Here is a 20,815-nt window from a genome sequence, read left to right as displayed (position 1 = left end):
ATGGGGAGCTGCATCAAACCAGTCTCAGGACTGAAGAAAACAACAACAGGGTCCAACCGATATGGTCACGAACCCACGAGAGGCGCTGCAGGCTATGTTGTGGTGTTAGCAAAGACACTCGTGTCGGTCGTCTGCTGCCACAGCCTTAAATGCATTACTCAATATGCACAATGTTATGATTAGTTGATTCTACATTCTCTCCTTCATGATTTCATCAACTAAGAATTTTGTAGGTTATTTCGCGATACCCCTTGGTAAGTTCGTAACGTTACTTGGGTAATTTCGTTATAATGTATTAATTAAATAATGAAAGCATTGCATTTCCATAGAAGATTTTATTTTGATATTATACGACATTGAGGCTTATTTATGATAATGTTAAAGTACTGACGAATTAATGAGCAAAAACATTGAATTGAATTTACTGATTAAATGAAAGCCTCATTTTAGTCTTCATCAGAAAGGTTTTGACACTTGTTACACATAAAAACGTCCTCACTCTCTTCAAAAGTATGTTGACACTTCGAATGGTACCACATTAAAAGAAAACTACAGTGAATCCATAGCGCCCCTAATTTTTTCCTCAAGTCTTCTAAATAACTGTGGCCACAGGATCCACATTTAGTGTCATCCTTCATCCTCTTCTTTGTCACTCCAGAGGTGCTCGTTTATGGATTTGATGTATCTTCCTCTCGTGGTCTACCTATAAATCAATAAATTTCATTAAAATAAATAAACAACAACTCAAAGGAACAACTGTCAACTCTGTTAATGAAGCACGTGAGATAATATTTTAGAAAATTCATAGGCCTATCTCTGTTTTTTTTGGGAGCTGCTTCTTGAATTGGAGTCAGACATTTTACCTTGCTATCTGTCTTTCTCCTCCGCTTGCATTTGTTCCCATCATCTGTTAAGACAGGCAGAGCAAGAAGTTCATTCACCTCTAAATGACTTTCTGAATCATCTAATGCTGGTTCCAGACTGTCTTCTCCAGATTTGTCTGTCAGCTTTGATGTTGCTATTGCCTCATCAGTCACAGTGGCAGGATTAAATGGATACATCCCAGTCTTCCTAAAAGCTGATATGATGGTCTCAGGACTGAAAGCACTGTAGTAAGCAGGTTTCAACAGTTTGTGGAAATCAGATCTTATGGGTCTGAAAACTGGATTCTTGACCATGTAGCTACGAGTATTTAAAGATTTTCCCCACAATCTTTTAAGTTGCCTATACACCCCTACATCCAAAGGTTGCAGAATGTGAGTAGTGTGAGAAGGAAATGTCAGGAGAAAGATCTGGTTCTTCTTGGCCAGATCAATGACCTCCTCTGAAATATGTGATCCATGGGAATCCAGTACTAAAATTATAGGTCTTGCAGGAGGTATACATTGTATGAAATGATTGAACCATTCCAGGTGAAGTTCTCCATTTATCCACCCTTTTGGTGGTAGTTTCACAATGGTGCCAAGAATTACGTCTTTCAGAAGATCTTCTGACATTCGAACATCCTTAAATATCACCATAGGTGGCATCCAATGGCCACTAGCATTAACACAGGCAAGCAATGTGTGATTTGCACCTCGATCAGCAAATGCTCTGCTATATACATACTTTTTGCCAATTGCTGTAACGATCTTGGATGCTTTCACCACATATGAGAGCCTTGTCTCACCGCAATTCCATACTAGATCTGGACGACCGTGAACTCCTACATCTGTGACTAATGCTTCTAATTTTTGATAAAAGTCAGTAATTATTGACCTATTTCCCATTGAAGACCTATAAGCAGCTATATTTTCAGGCCCTCTTAAGGTAAGCCCATAAAGTGTTTTAAAATCTTTCCACCACCAGTCCCCTGCAGCTTGTTCTTCTTCATTGAAGGGATGTTTCCCACCAGTTGCTGCAGCTATCTCATATGCCAGTTTTCGAATCTGAATTACAGTCAATCCGAATCCTAATTCCTGCATGGAAAGTATGTAATTGCATATTCTTTGTTCCATTTGTAGAGGTAAAGCAAACGGTTTTCCTATTTTAGGTAGGCCTGCACATTCAACTTCAGTCCTGCTAAGAAAGTCTTTCAGGGTAGACCATGGCACTTCACATTGCTTTGATTGCCTTGTAAATTGTGTACTTCTCCTCTTTTACCGACCTTGCTGCTGTAATAATATTTTGGTTGGCATATTTGCGATATTTTGGAGAAATCTAAAGTGCAGAAGAAAAAAAAAACTGGTTAAGTTCGTGATAACTTGGTTAATTCGTGATATGTAAATTTAATATATTATCTGGTTTAAAATGAAGTGCTCTATCTATACAACGGGCAAGCTACTACAAATAATTAAATATTCGCTTTTAAATACGTTTATTAGCCAGTATTTGCGAAGACTGTCTTGGGTGGAGCAAGATGGCAGTTAAAATGCTAAGATTTTTACTAGCGCAGCTAAGGCTATTACGGCTAAACTAACGAACGCAAAAACACAAACCTTAATCAGAAAATTTTATTTATATTACATAAACAACTGTGCAAAATCAAAAAAATGTTACCTTGTTAATATGAGGAGTAATCAGCACTTTGAAAACACGTGTGATTCTGCAGCGCGAAAGCGAAAGACAACTACCCCCAACGGAAGAAAACAACTCACTGTGCTGCCAAGTCCGCTGGAGGCGCGGCGTGAAGTGCCGCTGCAAGCCGGGGACTGTGGGTCAGAGACTGCTTATCTAGCGTTGTTGATAAATCCGTGAAGAGGAATCAACAAAGTATCACAAAATAAGCAATGTCACGAACTTACCAAGGTTTACCCTACTTCAAATTAATTTCTATATGTTTATTTGTGCATTTTCCAGGTGTCAGTGGGACAATCGGAACCAAAGCCTACCTCGCTACGGAACGAGTTATTATATATTCGAGGTTCTCAGAATGCTGGCAAAATAAAGTACTAGATAAACATCCAAGTTGCTGACAAGAATGATATGAGAAGAATGGAAAAGAAAATTGAGGATGTGTTAGATGACGATCAGTTTGTCTTTGGGAAAAGTGAAGGTACCAGAGAGACAATTCTGGCTTTGCTGTTGATAATGGAAGCAAGACTAAAGAAAAATCAAGACATGTTAATAGGATTTGTCGACCTGGAAAAAGCGATCGGCGATGTAAAATGGCGCAAGATGTCCGAAATTTTGAGACAAATAGGCTTATGCCATAGAGAGAGACGGGTGATATGCAATATGTACAAGAGCCAAGAGGGAATAATAAGTGTGGACGACGAAGAACGAAGTGCTCGGGTCAAGAGGCGTTAAGGCAGGGATGCAGTATTTCGCCGGTACTGTTCATTCTGTACATCGAAGAAGCAATGGTGAAAATAAAAGAAAGGTTCTCGAGTGGAATTAAAATTCAAGGTGAAAGACTATCAATGATACGATTCGCTAATGACATTCTGTCCTGAACGAAAGTGAAGAAGAATTACATGATCTGTTTGATGGAATGGATAGTATAATGAGACCAGAATATGGATTGAGATTAAATCGAAGAAACACGAAAGTAATGAGAAATAGCCGTAATGCGAACAGTGAGAAACTTAACATCAGGACTGATGGTCATGAAGTAGATGAAGTTACGGAACTCTGCTGCCTAGGCAGTAAAATAACCAATGACGGACGGAGCAAGGAGGACATCAAAAGCAGAATATCATTTGAAAAAAGAGCGTTGCTAGCCAAGAGCAGTCTACTAGTATCAAACATAGGCCTTAATTTGAGGAAGAAATTTCATAGTATATACGTTTGGAGCACAGCACTGTATGGTGGGAAAACCATAACAGAAGAGAATCGAAGCACTTGTGCTACAGGCGAATGTTGAAAATTAAGTGGACTGATAAGGTAAGGAATGAGAAGGCTCTGCGCAGAAACGGCGAGGAAAGGAATATGTGGAAAACACTGACAAGGAGAAGGGACAGGAATAGGACACCTATTAAAAAACCAGGAACTGACTTCGATGGTACTAGAGGGAGTTGTAGAGGGCAAAAACTGCAGGGGAAGACAGACGTTGGAATACATAGGGCAAATAATTGAGGGCGTAGGTTGCAAGTGCTACTCTGAGATGAAGAGGTTGGCACAGAATAGGAAATCGTGGCGGGCCGCATCAAACCAGTCAGAAGACTGATGAATAAAAAAAAAAAAAAATAAAAAAAAATCTGCATCCGAGTAAATTACAACAAAATACGGTAAACCTGTGAGACGGACTTATACACACAACAAAAAGAGTGAAACACAAGTAGGTGTTTCCTCCTACATTGAAACTCTTTAGTTTATCGTCCATGTCTTTCCATTATGTTGGAGGCACACTGGAAACGCGAGCTATAGAATTATGTACACTTTTCTACACAGTAATTAAGGCAGTGTTAATCATATGCTTGTTATTCTGTCTGGTGTTAAAAGAGTGAAACAGGTAGTTGTCTTTCTGTTTTTATTTCGATGCTGTGGGCGAGTTTACTGGGTCTACCACAGTTAAAAGCCAAAACTGACACCTGATAGTAGAAGCAACAACGTTCCAAAACACATAGACCTGCAAACAAGCTGTTTGCTAGTTAATTTCGAATGTGTAGTTACGATCAGTATCAAATATTACAATAGTTAACACAAAAGTTTTTAATATGAACTTTTCGATTAAGATCTAATTGGGCTCGAATTCCATCCATGAGCCATGGCTATGGAACGTGGTATGTAGGGATTGCAGAAACAAATTTGCACACGTCGTCCTACGCTAGACCACTGCGCAGAAAGCGTCGCCCAATTCGTGGCTCGGCGCTCTAACCGCGCGACCACTCCGCGCGACGAAAATACAAATCATTCATAAAGCTAGTGTCTTACTGGAAGTTATCTAAAGATATTGTGAAACAGGTGACAAATAAAGCACTGGAGTTTGTCGTCTTGGGTGTTGTTGTTGTAGTCTTCAGTCCTGAGACTGGTTTGATGCAGCTCTCCATGCTACTCCATCCTGTGCAAGCTTCTTCATCTCCCAGTACTTACTGCAACCTACATCCTTCTGAATCTGCTTGGTGTATTTATCTCTTGGTCTCCCCCTACGATTTTTACCCTCCACGCTGCCCTCCAATACTAAATTGGTGATCCCTTGACGCCCCAGAACATGTCCTACCAACCGATCCCTTCTTCTAGTCAAGTTGTGCCACAAATTTCTCTTCTCCCCAATTCTATTCAGTATGTGATCTACCCATCTAATCTTCAGCATTCTTCTGTAGCACCACATTTCGTAGGCTTCTATACTCTTCTTGCCCAAAATATTTATCGTCCATGTTTCACTTCCATACATGGCTCCATTCCATACAAATACTTTCAGAAACGACTTCATGACACTTAAATCTATACTCGATGTTAACAAATTTCTCTTCTTCAGAAATGCTTTCCTTGCCATTGCCAGTCTACATTTTATATCCTCTCTACTTCGACCGTCATCAGTTATTTTGCTCCCCTAATAGCAGAACTCATTTACTACTTTAAGTGTCTCATTTCCTAATCTAATTCCCTCAGCACCACCCGATTTTCCATTATCCTCGTTTTGCTTTTGTTGATGTTCATGTTATATCCTTCTTTCAAGACACTGGCCATTCCGTTCAGCTGCTCTTCCAGGTCGTTTTCTGTCACTGACAGAATTAAAATGTCATCGTCGAACCTCAAAGTTTTTATTTTTTCTTCATGCATTTTAATACCTTCTCCGAATTTTTCTTTTCTTTCCTTTACTGCTTGCTCAATACAGATTGAATAGCACCGGGGAGAGGCTAAAACCATCTCTCACTCCCTTCCCAACCACAGCTTCTCTTTCATACCCCTCGACTCTTATAATTGCTATCTGGTTCCTGCACAAATTGTAAATAGCCTTTCGCTCCCTGTATTTTACTCTTGCCACATTCAGAATTTGAAAATGGTTCAAATGGCTCTGAGCAATATGGGACTTAACGTCTGAGGTCATCAGTCCCCTAGAAATTAGAACTACTTAAACCTAACTAACCTAAGGACATCACACACATCCATGCCCGAGGCAGGATTCGAACCTGCGACCGTAGCAGTCGCGCGGTTCCAGACTGTAGCGCCTAGAACCGCTCGGCCACTCCGGCCGGCTTAGAATTTGAAAGAGAGTATTCCAGTCAACATTGTCAAAAGCTTTCTCTAAGTCTACAAATGCTAGAAACGTAGGTTTGCCTTTCCTTAACCTATTTTCTAAGATACGTCGTAGGATCAGTACTGCCTCACGTGTTCCAACATTTCTACGGAGTCCAAACTCATCTTCCCCGAGGTCAGCTCCTACCAGATTTTCCATTCGTCTGTAAAGAATTCGCGTTAGTATTTTGCAGCCGTGACTTATTAAACTGATAGTTCGGTAATTTTCACATCTGTCAACACCTGCTTTCTTTGGGATTGGAATTTTTATATTCTTCTTGAAGTCTGGGGGTATTTCACCTGTCTCATACATCTTGTTCACCAGATGGTAGAGTTTCGTCAGGGCTGGCTCTCCCAAGGCTGTCAGTAGTTCTAATGGAATGTTGTCAACTCCTGGGGCATTGTTTCGACTTAGATCTTTCAGTGCTCTGTCAAACTCTTCACGCAGTATCATATTTCTCATTTCATCTTCATCTGCATCCTGCTCCTTTTCCATAATATTGTCTTCAAGTTCATCGCCCTTCTACAGACTCTCTATATACTCCTTCCACCTTTCTGCTTTCCCTTCTTTGCTTACAACTGGGTTTCCATCTGAGCTCTTGATATTCATGCAAGTGGCTCTCTTTTCTCCAAAGGTCTCTTTAATTTTCCTGTAGGCAGTATCTATCTTACCGCTGGTGAGATATGCCTCTTCATCCTTACATTTGTCTTCTAGCCATCTCTGCTTAGCCATTTTGCACTTTCTGTCGACCTCATTTTTGAGACGTTTGTATTCCTTTTTGCCTGCTTCATTTACTGCATTTTTATATTTTCTCCTTTCGTCAATTAAATTCAATATATCTTCTGTTACCCAAGGATTTCTACTAGCCCTCGTCTTTTTACCTACTTGATCCTCTGCTGTCTTCACTATTTCATCCCTCAAAGCTACCCATTCTTCTTCTACTGTATTTCTTTCACCCATTCCTGTCAATCGTTCCCTAATGTTATCCCTGAAACTCCCTACAACCTCTGGTTCTGTCGGTGTATCCGGTTCCCATCTCCTTAAATTCCCACCTTTTTGCAGTTTCTTCAGTTTTAATCTACAGTTCATAACCAATAGATTGTGGTCAGAGTCCATATCTGCCCCTCGAAATGTCTTACAGTTTAAAACCTGGTTCCTAAATCTCTGCCTTGTTGTTGTTGTTGTTGTTGTGGTCTTCAGTCCTGAGACTGGTTTGATGCAGCTCTCCATGCTACTCTATCCTGTGCAAGCTTCTTCATCTCCCAGTATCTACTGCAATCTACATCCTTCTGAATCTGCTTAGTGTATTCATCTCTTGGTCTCCCTCTACGATTTTTACCCTCCACACTGCCGTCCAATGCTAAATTTGTGATCCCTTGATGCCTCAAAACATGTCCTACCAACCGATCCCTTCTTCTAGTCAAGTTGTGCCACAAACTTCTCTTCTCCCCAATCCTATTCAATACCTCCTCATTAGTTACGTGATCTACCCACCTTATCTTCAGCATTCTTCTGTAGCACCACATTTCGAAAACTTCTATTCTCTTCTTGTCCAAACTAGTTATCGTCCATGTTTCACTTCCATACATGGCTACACTCCATACAAATACTTTCAGAAACGACTTCCTGACACTTAAATCTATACTCGATGTCAACAAATTCCTCTTCTTGAGAAACGCTTTCCTTGCCATTGCCAGTCTACATTTTATATCCTCTCTACTTCGACCACCATCGGTTATTTTACTCCCTAAATAGCAAAACTCCTTTACTACTTTAAGTGTCTCATTTCCTAATCTAATTCCCTCAGCATCACCCGACATCTCTGTCTTACTTTTATATAATTTATCTGAAACCTTGCAGTGTCTCCAGGCCTCTTCCATGTACACAACCTTCTTTCATGATTCTTGAACCAAGAGTTAGCTATGATTAAGTTATGCTCTGTGCAAAATTCTACCAGGCGGCTTCCTCTTTCATTCCTTACCCTCATTCCATATTCACCTACTACATTTCCTTCTCTTCCTTTTCCTGCTATCGAATTCCAGTCACCCATGATTATTAAATTTTCGTCTCCCTTCATTATCTGAATAATTTCTTTTACCTCATCATACATTTCATCAATCTCTTCGTCATCTGCAGAGCTAGTTGGCATATAAACTTGTACTACTGTGGTAGGCTTCGTGTCTATCTTGGCCACAATAATGTGTTCACTATGTTGTTTGTAGTAGCTTACCCGCACTCCTATTTTTTTTTATTCATTATTAAACCTACTCCAGCATTTCCCCTATTTGATTTAGTATTTATAACCCTGTATTCACCTGACCAGAAGTCTTGTTCCTCCTACCGCCGAACTTCACTAATTCCCATTATATCTAACTTTTACCTATCCATTTCCGTTTTTAAATTTTCTAACCTACCTGCTCGATTAAGGGACCTGACATTCCTCGCTCCGATCCGTAGAACGCCAGTTTTCTTTCTCCTGATAACGACGTCTTCCAGAGTAGTCCCCGCCCGGAGATCCGTATGGGGAACTATTTTACCTCCGAAATATTTTACCCAAGAGGACTCCATCATCATTTAAGCATACAGTGAAGCTGCATGCCCTCGGGAAAAATTACGGCTGTAGCTTCCCCTTGCTTTCAACCGTTCGCAGTACCAGCACAGCAAGGCCGTTTTGGTTAGTGTACAAGGCCAGATCAGTCAATTATCCAGACCCTGCAACTACTGAAAAGGCTGCTGCCCCTCTTCAGGAACCACACGTTTGTCTGGTCTCTCAACTGATACCCCTCCGTTGTGGTTGCACCTACGGTATGGCTATCTGTATGGCTGAGGCGCGCAAGCCTCCCCACCAACGGCAAGGTCCATGGTTCATGGGGGTACGTCTTTCAAAACAGTTGAAAAACACCATCATCAATTTTGATACCTCTAGAATCGAAAAACTTTATAATAAAGAAATAGAGATAACTGTCAGCATATGATGGTCAAACAGTTCATACACAGCAACCTTAAATACATATAGCAGTATCGCTGATAAAAAAAAATTGCAATACATAAATAAATAAGGAATAAGTAAAATATTCTCTGCCCGTCACATGTCATAGTCTTTTGAATCCCGACAACGTGATTAAGCGGCGTTTACGCGTGGAAAGTTGAATGGCACATTCCTCCACCGCCCCCTCTCCTCTGGATCTGCCATTAACAGCATTTACATTGAAACTTCCTGGATGATTAAAACTGTGTGCCCGACCGAGACTCGAACTCGGGACCTTTGCCTTTCGCGGACAAGTGCTCAACCAACTTTTTTTTTTTTTTTTTTTTTTTTTGCATCTACCCATGCACGATACCGTGACCTTTCGTATCGCATCCGCGATCTAACCACTTTTTTTTCCTTTTTTTCATTTTGTTCGATATAGTTCGTTGCGTTTGGTCTGGGCGGACGTCACAAAACATCCGTTCAAGTTGATCGTTAATTCCTTCACTCAGTTTTTTTATTACAGAGGCCAAGCCGCTCTCTGACAAAACACGCTGAGCTACCGTGCCGGCGTCCAACTGAGCTACCGAAGCACGACTCACGCCCGGTACTCACAGCTTTACTTCTGCCAGTACCTCGTCTCCTACCTTCCAAACTTTACAGAAGCTCTCCTGCGAAGTCGTGCTTCGGTAGCTCAGTTCGTAGAGCACTTGCCTGCGAAAGGCAAAGGTCCCGAGTTCGAGTCTCGGTCAGGCACACAGTTTTAATCTGCCAGGAAGTTTCATATCAGCGCACACTCCGCTGCAGAGTGAAAATCTCATTCTGGAAGCATTTACATTGCTCTCCTTCTTGCCACTCCTCACTAAATAAATTTTTACTGCTTTGTCTGCAACTTCTTTTAAGTTTTTCGTCGTTCCCTTTTATTTCTCGGTGTTGAAACCATAATCAGTCGATATCAATATTAAGATCGCACAGAAAAGAAACCTATGAAACCTTATTTTCGAGCTGAAGCAACTAAACTGCACTGCACGAATTCTCCAGATCCGTCATATTTCGCGCTGCTTGAGTTTCAACGACTTTACTTAGAATTCGACTGAATTGTTTGTTTTGAACCGTAAATCGTGGCCCCGGCATGTCGGAGAACGCGCCTTCTCGATATCTGACCACAGCCGTTTTTCCCTTAAGTACTACTAAATACAAACTGGCGATTTATGTACGTTTTCTTTCCAATAAATAAAGCACTCACACGTAAGCGACTCGCTGTCCTGCGACCTTCCACTTCGTACAGCAGAAGCTCCGACGACAACACCGACAATGCAGTACCCAGTGCACCGGACGCTCCCCTCTGCTCAAGGAACGCCAAGAAGTAAACAGATTTTAGTTATGTCCTCTGCGAGTGGCATAACTCTGGTTGACACGATTAATTTTTGAGTTAAAACTCAGAATGTGTCAGACTGTAAACGTTTCAGTTCTGTTTAATTGACTGTAGTTGGAGTCACGAATGACTGTGGTCGAGTTCAGGCTTGTTCTGCGCGCCTACGTCACGCATGGGCGTTCAGTAGCATTGCGAGCGCTCTGCTGTTTATGCCGTAGCTGGGGCGGACATTAAACGTGGCCGTAGCGAGCTGTTTAGCGCATTTCTACTCCATTTGTTGCGATTTGCAATCGGTGATTGTTGAGGTAAGTGATAAATTCTGCAGAAGCAAGCGATACAGATAATTTGCGGTATATACGCTTTCTTCAAGCGGAAAGCACGCGCATGCACGTACCACAGCTGTCGTTTGGAATCGTCAATAATGCAATCCCCGCCTGTGGCTCGACATGCGCGAACCGCTATCGTTCGTGGATCGGACTAGTGTGTCTCATACCTGACTATGCTCTCAAACACGTGTTCACGTCAAAAAGTCGTGTGAGTAATTGTGATATGTGAAAAAAAGGCGTCATGGGTGAATATACCTAAAAGCGTAAAATTGAAGATTTGGAGGGGGGAGGGGAAGGGGTTTTAAATCCTCACACTGGGCGTCTAAATCCCTGGAGCCGGGCCTGTGTTTAAGGCAGTTCCATTGATACGGTTGAAGAACTGGAGCAGCGAATTGTTAGCTCTTGTCAAGATTACGAGAAGATGCGGAGGCATTAGAAAGAATTCCGAATTAATTATAGAGTAACATCCAAGAACGAGGGAAATACATGGAAAACTTTTAAGAGCTACTAATGAGCAGTACGCCGACGGCCTTGTCGGAATGGTAACACCTGTTCTCGTCAGATCAATAAAATTAAGCGCTGTCGGTCTTGGTTAACACTTGGATGGGCGACCGCGGGCCTCTGCCGAGCGTTGTTCGCAAGCGGGGTGCGCTCAGCCCTTGTAAGGCCAATTGAGGAGCTTTTTGATTAAGAAGCAGCGACTCTGGTCACAAAAGCTGACAACGGTTGGGAGAGCGGTGTGCTGACCACACGCCCCTCCGTATCCTCATCCAATTATGCCTATCGGCTGAGGATGACACGGCAGTCGGTTGGTAATCCATTGGGCTTAGCGTGGCCTGTTCGGACGGAGAACTCAATGTGCAGTACATTGTAAGAAGTAAAATGATGAAGTAAAGTTGTATTTCTTGCTAAAGTAGTGAATGGGTGAAACATGAGACCAATTAGGTGGGGTTTGAATAAAAATGGTTACGTTTCAAAATATGTTTGTTTTAGCTAAGACAATATTTCACTCTGAAATTAGTGGCCGCTTGTAACCACACATTCGCAATTTTCCCTTCAACGGATCCTTTGCGGACTGATGTTTACTGAAACAATTTTTCTTCTACTATCGTGAACTTCATCCTGTGTCGGTTTTCGTTATTAATCATTATACACCACTAGAACGGTGGTTCCCAACCCGGAGGGGGGGGGGGGGTAGGATGGTTACCGCCTGAGGGCAAAGTTAAATATTCTGAGACGCTAAAACAAGTGCATTCGACAGTGTTTCGGTCACGAGACTAAATTATTTCTAAAATGTCATTACTATTACCACTACATCATAAGACTGCAATATTGTTTACATACGTTACCAATAACTACATTATTTTCAAGGACTAGTATTAATACGTGACATAATGTGCTGAAGATTACAGCTTGTGAAACAAATCTATGAACAACATTTTCCTCACAGAGTCCACCCACTACACACGTACTTTGTACCAAGCATCTATCACAGTAATACTGAGATATGTACCATACATTCGCTTAAATAGTAGTTTGGTACATAATTTCATAGCGGTTTTGTTTGGCATGTAGGTATTTCGGTTGCTGCGGGTTTATTTCTAGATTGTCATTTTTTATTTGTCGTTCACGGTTGCTATTTGAGTTTACATATTGTCATTTGGAGATAGTGAATGGAGCTGTGGACGCTAGAAAATGGAGTGCCAAGTGGACAAATCGGAATATATCCGGTATATTCTCTGTTTCGGTTCAGTACAAGGGTACAACAGCGGAGGTAACCAGAAACACTTGCGCCGTGTATGGGGACAATGCCATTGGAGAAAGTATAGTAATAAAATGGGTTTCTCCTTTTATTGGTGATCGTTTTGACATTACTGGCACTCCAAGTTCAGGAGGACTTTCGCGGTTTGATGAAGGTCGTTTAAACGCATTTATCCACAATGATCCACGTAAGTGCACTCGATAACTGTCAAATGTGTGATCATTCCACCATCGTGCGACGTCTTCATGAAATGGGGGAAGGTTCAACAATCGGGTGCGTGGGTACGGCATGCTCTAAGCCAAAACCATAACAATCAGTGCGTGCTGTATGTGCATCTCTGCTTGCTCATCATCAATTGGCTCGTGAAGAACACCGACAATTCCTACCCCGTATCGTTACTGGGGACGAGAAGTGGTGTCTTTGCGCTAACATAAGGAACGGAAAAGAATGGTTGGGTCAAAATAAAGCAGCAGTTACCCGTACAAAGATCTGCTAGCATCCACATAATGTTATGCATCTGATGGAACAGCGACGGTGTGATATATTACGAACTGCTTCTCCGAGACGTAGCCGTCACTTCTGACATTTATTGTAAACAACTGAGACGTCTTGCAGACACAGTCCACGAACAACGACCAGGATGACTGCGTGAAGTGATGCTACTCCACAATAACGCCCGCTCGCATTCTGCTAGATTGACAAAAACCCCTATATAGGAGTTGGGTTTGGAAGTCATTCCGCACCCACCTGATCTTGCCCCTTCAGATTTTCACCTATCTATCGAACAACCTTCAGAGAATTTACTTTTATGATGAAATTGCGCTCCGAATATGGCTCGACATGTTCTTCAAAAGCACGTGATTCCTACAGTCACAGAACCGAAAAGTTACCCCAACGTTGGCAGATTATTGTAAATTGTGAAGAAGAGTAAATTATTGACGTTAAAGTTATGGAAAAACACTACGAACTTGTGGACCAACCCAATATCTTGTGGAAATGCCTTCTGCCTGTTGTAGGGGATTCCTACGATGGCCCAGAAAACTGTTTCATTATTCACTTCGCAAAAGATAAACGAATTAATTGACAGCACAACACAACAGTAACTATGTAATGGACCTTGACAATATTCTTCTTCTTCTTCTTCTTCTTCTTCTTCTTATTATTATTATTATTATTATTATTATTATTAGTGGTAGTGGTCAGACACAAGGCACTGGCAGCCTGAAGTCTTCCAATTTCTGCCAGTTCAGAAGTAAGCTGTCCGGTAGTGAAGCGATTTACAAAGACTAAGCGTAGCGCACACATTTGAACTTGGCTAGTTATAATGGGTGTGCGGGGCATGTACAAAGCAACTGTCGCTTGACAGAGGAGTAGTGCAGAGGAAGCATGTGTTATAACAAGTGTCTGCTCACACTGTAGATAGTAACCTCCTATTCTGAGAGAAATCTATACGTAACACTCGCGATATACTGACTATTACTTTATCAGTCTGTGACAATTGTCTCACTGACACGTAAGTTCGTGGATTAATAAAGCGCACAAAAAGTAAACATAATTTACTTTTCGTCATTTTTAAATAGAAGAGTACAAAGAAAATTCCATTTCATCTTAAAGTTTAGATAGGCGCTAATGTGGAGTAGGGGTACCTGCCAACGTCTGATTGCACTCAGGTGTCATCGTTTCAGAAAGGTTGGGAATCGCTGAACTAGAGGCGCGAACCTAAAAGCCTGCCACACCATGATGACTCGGCGCCGTGTTGTGCCATGGACTCCACGAGTTGCTGAAAGTGTCGGAGAGCTGTTCTGATCCCTGGCTATTCAACGGCCACCTACAGCTCCAGTATACGGATTCGAGTTGTGTTCAAGATGCGCGTATCTCACTCTATCTCAATTGGCAGTTGCGGGGGCAATTTTCTCCGAATCTGGCAACTCGCAGTACTATGTCACGTGGTAAACCGTGTGCATGTTATATCTCGGAGAGGGAGTTTTCTATAGGTCGGACAGTCATCACCTGACCGTAATGAAAGTCTTGATATTACGCCTCTTTCCATACCGCCCTTGACTGTCACTCTGGCGGTCAATACACGGTATAGCGCCATTCCCGTCACGTGGCGCAGTGAACTATTCCATTCTCCATGGTGAAGGGATCGCAGTTCGTCCAACGTGTGACACAACGCAAAAGTCGGATTTTCCTTAAACCACGAAAAACGTTTTTGGCAACAATGATACATTATAAACACGAACAAATTTATCAGACGAGGATGGATATGGTGCTTCACTCATTTCTGGCCTTAACCCCAAACAACTGCTCTTTGTTTTAGTTCAAATGGTTCAAATGGCTCTGAGCACTATGGGATTTAACATCTGTGGTCATCAGTCCCCTAGAACTTAGAACTACTTAAACCTAACTAACCTAAGGGCATCACACACATCCATGCCTGAGGCAGGATTCGAACCTGCGACCGTAGCAGTCACGCGGTTCCAGACTGAGCGCCTAGAACCGCTGGACCACTTTTGTTTTAGTTATGCCACTATTAGTGTCTCTATCAGACCTATAGCTGTTGATTATTTAGAGTTCTGACACTTTCCTGAAATGAAATATGTACATAAGGCACTTTTGACTTTAAGTTTATGCTTATTAATACTGTTTTACTTTTAATTAAGTCACACATTGCGTAGCACAGATTTTGACTGATAGGTTTTTGGTGCCCATTGCTGCAAACACATTACCTTTCCGGAAATTAGATACATTTAACAAAAACTTTCACAAATTCAGATGTACAAATCCGATGACAGTAATATTTAGTAATATAAAAGTCTAACAGTTATTAGACATTAAAATGACTGAATCTTAATGAACAGTTCGAATAGTCAATAAATTCTGAGAACGTCTTTATAATAAGAACTACAATACGTTCTTGTTGTTTTCAGGCAGAGGAAATTGATTATAACGATCTTTAGCCAATCTATTTTGTGACCTACCTGCATAGATGTCACTTCTATCTTCTTCAGGGCTGGTAGCAGTAACAACTGCTGCCATTTCATTATACGATATCACTATGGATTATGCATTTCTACGACAATGTAGTTCATTAAGTATGCTATTACGTTCTTCCTTTTGTGCCTCATCACTTGGATTTGTTACATGGGCTTATTTTCCATGAACACATTCTAGATTAGCAAGATGTCCATCCCCTGTATTAAAGTGCAAAACATGAACAGCGGATACTAATGACAACATTCTTCTGCACGAAAAGGGAACAGAAATGAAACGTATGAGTATATTCTTAGAAAGTGACACAATTCAAATGTGCTAATCTACTTCTTCAAAACCGGCACAACTGAGAAAGTTAGGAAATAATTCTTCTAAACTGAAGTAACTCAAAACATAACAATACATCACCGCAAATAATGAATTCATGCTACAGTCAAAAGTATCGTGTTTACTTGGAAATCTAACAATGGTTAAATTACAAAATTTCAAAGCTTACCATGATCGACTAAAGAGTCACAAATAGAAATATCACTCTGCTTTCTTGTGACTTCACTACCGAAAAACGACACAACTCAAAATAATACTGTTTTGAACTTCTTAACAACGACCCCCTCGCTGTGGATTTTACTACTCAACTAATAATGCAACGCTCTTGTTGTCATGAGTACCTTCCCACTTCATATAGTTAAAGTGGCACATCTCTCCTGTAACTGTCAAATTAGAAACTGTAGAAACACACTTTTGACTACTGGGCAGATATCGGTTCTTCGACTCTGTCACATTAAAAACTCAAAAATGAAGATTTTTGTGTCACTATTTGCAGCGAGGGTACTATGTAAGCTATATCTACTTCAGTTGCTCACGAATGCACGCAGAGTGTTCCAAACATTTAGGCCCTAAATTACAACGAGCGAGATGGTGTAGTAGTGACACTGGGCGCGCATTCAGCAGGATGACAATACAGACATTCGGGATTTGGACATTCCGTGGTTTCCCTGAATTGAGCCGGCCGCGGTGGTCTAGCGGTTCTAGGCGCTCAGTCCGGAGCCGCGCGACTGCTACGGTCGCAGGTTCGAATCCTGCCTCGGGCATGGATGTGTGTGATGTCCTTAGGTTAGTTAGGTTTAAGTAGTTCTAAGTTCTCGGGGACTGATGACCATAGATGTTAAGTCCCATAGTGCTCAGAGCCATTTGAACCATTTGAATCCCTGAATTGAATGAATATTTAGGTTTTTTTTATTTAGACATACAGCTCACAAATTTGAGCAATAACGCAGTCTCACAGCAGCTGATGAAAGTATGCAATGAATAATTGTGCTGGATGGAAATGCCATGTGGCTAGGGCCTCGCGTCGGGTAGACAGTTCGCCTGGTGCAAGTCATTCGAGTTGACGCCACTTCGGCGACTTGCGCGTCGAACTGTGCTGAATAATCTATGGACACAGCTGATCTCTGGGTTTAAGATCATTGTTAGCGGTAGATGTTCATGACCGGTGTAATCGTCGCTCAAGCAGCACTCTCAACTTTATTCCTCGAAACCAACGAAACCTGTGCAAAAAAATTCTTGGTTGATAAGCCCTGTCAATCTCTGTGATTGAATGATCCAGTTTCTCGTAACTCGTTATCCACGGCGATAAATTTCTTCCGGCTTCGATGAATCCCGCAAAGAAATTTTATTTTCAAAACAAATTCTAGGGTGACTTGATAAGTCTGGTAAATTTCGATGAAAGAGCAGAACATTTTTGTTGGCCTTCAGGGTTGGTAAGCTTGATTATTCCAAGGATCGATGAAGAATTTCAACGATGTGCAGCGTACAGTTCATCGTTGACAGCCGTCTGAATTGATCAGTGTGTGGACTGCTATTGAAAATTGAGAAAACCGAGTTTCATGCTGTTATTAAATATTTTGCCGAGCGCGGTGGCCGTGCGGTTCTAGGCGCTCCAGTCCGGAGCCGCGCTGCTGCTACGGTCGCAGGTTCGAATCCTGCCTCGGGCATGGGTGTGTGTCATGTCCTTAGGTTAGTTAGGTTTAAGTAGTTCTAAGTTCTATGGGACTGATGACCACAGCAGTTGAGTCCCATAGTGCTCAGAGCCATTTGAACCATTAAATATTTTCATTTCAAGTATTGGACTGCAGCACAAATCAAAACAGGATTGGATGAAGTTCACACGGACTGCACCATCACTGAAGACCATTTACTTTTGGAGTATGAACTTAAACGTGGTCGGACAAGCACAGAAAACGAAGGGCACTCCGGCCGTGCGACTGAGGTCACCAAAAAGGAAAAAAAAGATTGACAAAATCCATGACACGGTAATGCAAGGCAGCCGAGAAAAAATTTGTGGAGTTGCTGAGACTGTAGGCATCTCAAATGAGTGAGTGCGTAATATTCTGCACGGAGAACTGCCTATGAAGAAGCTGTGTGCGAGGTTGATACCGCGATTGCTCTCAGTCGACCAAAAAGGCATTCGGCGCAACATTTAAGCACAACGCCTGGCGATGTGTATTCACAATCCGGCACAACATTTTAGTACAATGCCTGGCGATGCTTAATCGCAATCCGTCGTTTTGCGCCGATTTTTGACTGTTGATGAAACTTGGATCCATCGTTACGCACCAGAGTCAAAACGGAATTCAGAGCAATGAACCAAGGATAGTGAAACTGCAGAGAAGGCAAAGGCCGTTTTGTCAGCCGGTAAGGTGATGGCCACTGTTTGGGATATAATATCCAATGCGAAGAGTATTAAACAAGAAAGCAAGAAACCAGAACACAAAAGTGTCTGCTGAAGTATAAGCCAAAACAAGGAATATGAGAGAAGGAGAGAGCAGGATACTTAAGTACAGAGTGAACTAGAGATGATGTAATACTTGGTATTGTTGTGATGGCTATTTATCCTTAACTTGGATTTCTACGCTAAATTTTTGGTATACCATGCAAATGTACTACAACCTAGCAACCAACAATTGTTTCTTAAAACAGACACCACAAATTATTTGTTTTACGGAGGTCATCGCATCAATGTGCATTATTCGAAGATTACCAACAGCACTTTCTGAACATGGGGAATACATAACTAACAGTGAAGGGACCTTTGCAATGTGTTCTGCTCCGCAAGAAAACAGTAGACCAATCATGCAGCCACGTTGCTCGGTGGATACCAAGGTCCGTAAAAAACCGTTAGTGGCACACTTAAATTTTTGTTGCTGATTTTATTTCCTGTGCGGTGCGTTCTGAAGTCTGAGTGCCATATCATGAAACGCCCACTTTTTTCTGCCCGCGTTTGTTTTTTTCTTTTATCTAAACGGTTAGTTTTTACTGCAGTTACCGTATAATTATTGTGTGGGTTGTTATTCTTCCTCTCGTACTTGGCACAGATTTAACATCGCTTACACAATCTTGCGCGTAACTTATAAACACCACAATTACACTGCACCAAACGAAATATCCATCCTCTTTACAATATTATTGGATTTCTCAGTAGATATTATGAATTTGATGACAAAAAAGGTTACAGCAGCGGTTCATCTTAAGCAGTTTGGACTTTTATATTGTGTCTGCTATGTGTAAGTTTCTCTACCGATGTAATTCATATATACTTTTAACCTTTTTTTCTTGGGTATTAAATATTCGGCGCTGCAGGTACTCGATTTTCTCGTATCATTTCAAATATGAACTGGCAGAATTACCAAATCTGTCATTCGTCATTCCAGAACCCCTAATTCGCAGTCTACGTACATTCGTAGTCACACAGTGAAGACTAGCGTGTGTATAATACTGTATAAAATGACAAACACGTTAGGTAAAACTTTGGAAGCGTCTGGATGCTGTAAGAATCGTTGTGACTGGGAGAGTAGAGACATCTGGCGCCGTGTGCGGCCAACTAAACGAGACATGGCCGTTCTGCGCATGCGCTGAATTGGGTTCTAGCGCGCTACCTCCTGCTATCGGATGTAACCCTGTTATAGAACTGTCCTCGGAAGGCTCTTTCGCTTTGAAGTTACGTTGCTGGTCAAGGGGGCGGCGACGGTGACTGCAGCGGCGGCGTCTGTTGGCGGCTCCAAAGGCTGTTTGTCAGCTACATTGTATTTTATTTAGTAACATTAATTATAAACATTTGTGTTTCTGGACGATATCGGTTTGATTCAATCAGTGTTTATAAACTCAGTTTGTCAGAAAAGTTTAATGAATGTATATAGTAAGTATGTCTTTCAAAACGTTATTGCGATAAAAGTTTTTAACTATCTCTCTCTCTCTCTCTCTCTCTCTCTCTCTCTCTCTTTCTCGCTTCCGCTCTTTCTCTGTTATTGGCCAAAGAGATGAAACCAAACTGCTGGCTGATACCTCATTTTTTCAAAAAGAATTAGCATTTCCAACTCGTATCACATTTGCAATAGCAGATACTGGGTAAAGTGCAAATCACACTGCTTATTTCGATGGTCAGATATTTTGTTTTGCGCTAATATCGTAATTGATGAAACGAAAATCCTTTTGCCGGAACGCGGGCACTGTGCGGCTGCGCGCTGCTGCTAGTTGGCAATGCGGCCACCTCCTGCACTTGTCTGTTAGCCTGGTTGCCTGGCGACGCGCGACACCTTGCGCGACTAGCGGACCGCAAGCGAGGAGGCGTTGCGGAAGGTCAGGGATAGTGGCGGCGCCACCAGTCAAGCCAAGCTGTTCTCACAGCGTTACACAACAGCTGATCGGCTGTAGGTCGCCCTTACACGCCAAGACTTGCTGCAGCCTGCCAGTTAAAGCGGTACTGCACTCACATTAGAGCAAAATGAAACGTGACTTGGCATTTAACTAAACTGGAACAGTCTTCCTAAATAGCCTTCCAGAGAGAGAGAGGGAGAGAGAAAATAAATAGGCCTACTTTTTTATTTAGCTACTGTTGCCAACTGATTTACAAGGACTTCTAAACATAATATGGTCATCTTCTGCAACAGCTGTTAAAATCAGTTGGTTTCTCCGTCTTAAGCTTACTGCAATTAATTGAAGAGAATTTTACACCAGAAGCGTTTTATTTACAAAGAATCTTCTGTGGTCAAAATATGAATTGGATTAATATGTTTGTACATTTTTGGTTGTTTTAGATTAAAAACAGCGCTTTGTTTATGAAGTTAATATGCAGTTTACTTACGGTGTTTCTGCCTCTTGTTTACATGCTCTTCAAACCACTGCTTCTTCCTCCGTTTTTAGCAGAGGTTGATGTGAAAATAAACTTCGTTAC

At 41.7% G+C, this 20,815-nt stretch overlaps 1 long non-coding RNA gene across 1 annotated transcript; it reads right to left on the bottom strand.

The window, feature by feature from the left end:
- Window positions 1-367: 367 nt before the first annotated feature.
- LOC126162194 (uncharacterized) lies at window positions 368-19,339 on the bottom strand. The gene is made up of 3 exons (XR_007535033.1): window positions 19,321-19,339; window positions 15,573-15,785; window positions 368-703 (listed from the first exon to the last, which is right to left on the bottom strand). It is a non-coding gene; the product is annotated as an uncharacterized LOC126162194 (long non-coding RNA).
- Between the last annotated feature and the right edge of the window lie 1,476 nt (window positions 19,340-20,815).

The sequence above is a fragment of the Schistocerca cancellata genome, chromosome 1 (genome assembly GCF_023864275.1).
Source record: "Schistocerca cancellata isolate TAMUIC-IGC-003103 chromosome 1, iqSchCanc2.1, whole genome shotgun sequence".
In the NCBI taxonomy this organism is placed as follows: Eukaryota; Metazoa; Arthropoda; class Insecta; order Orthoptera; family Acrididae; genus Schistocerca; species Schistocerca cancellata.
This window is presented reverse-complemented; position numbering and strand designations above follow the sequence as displayed.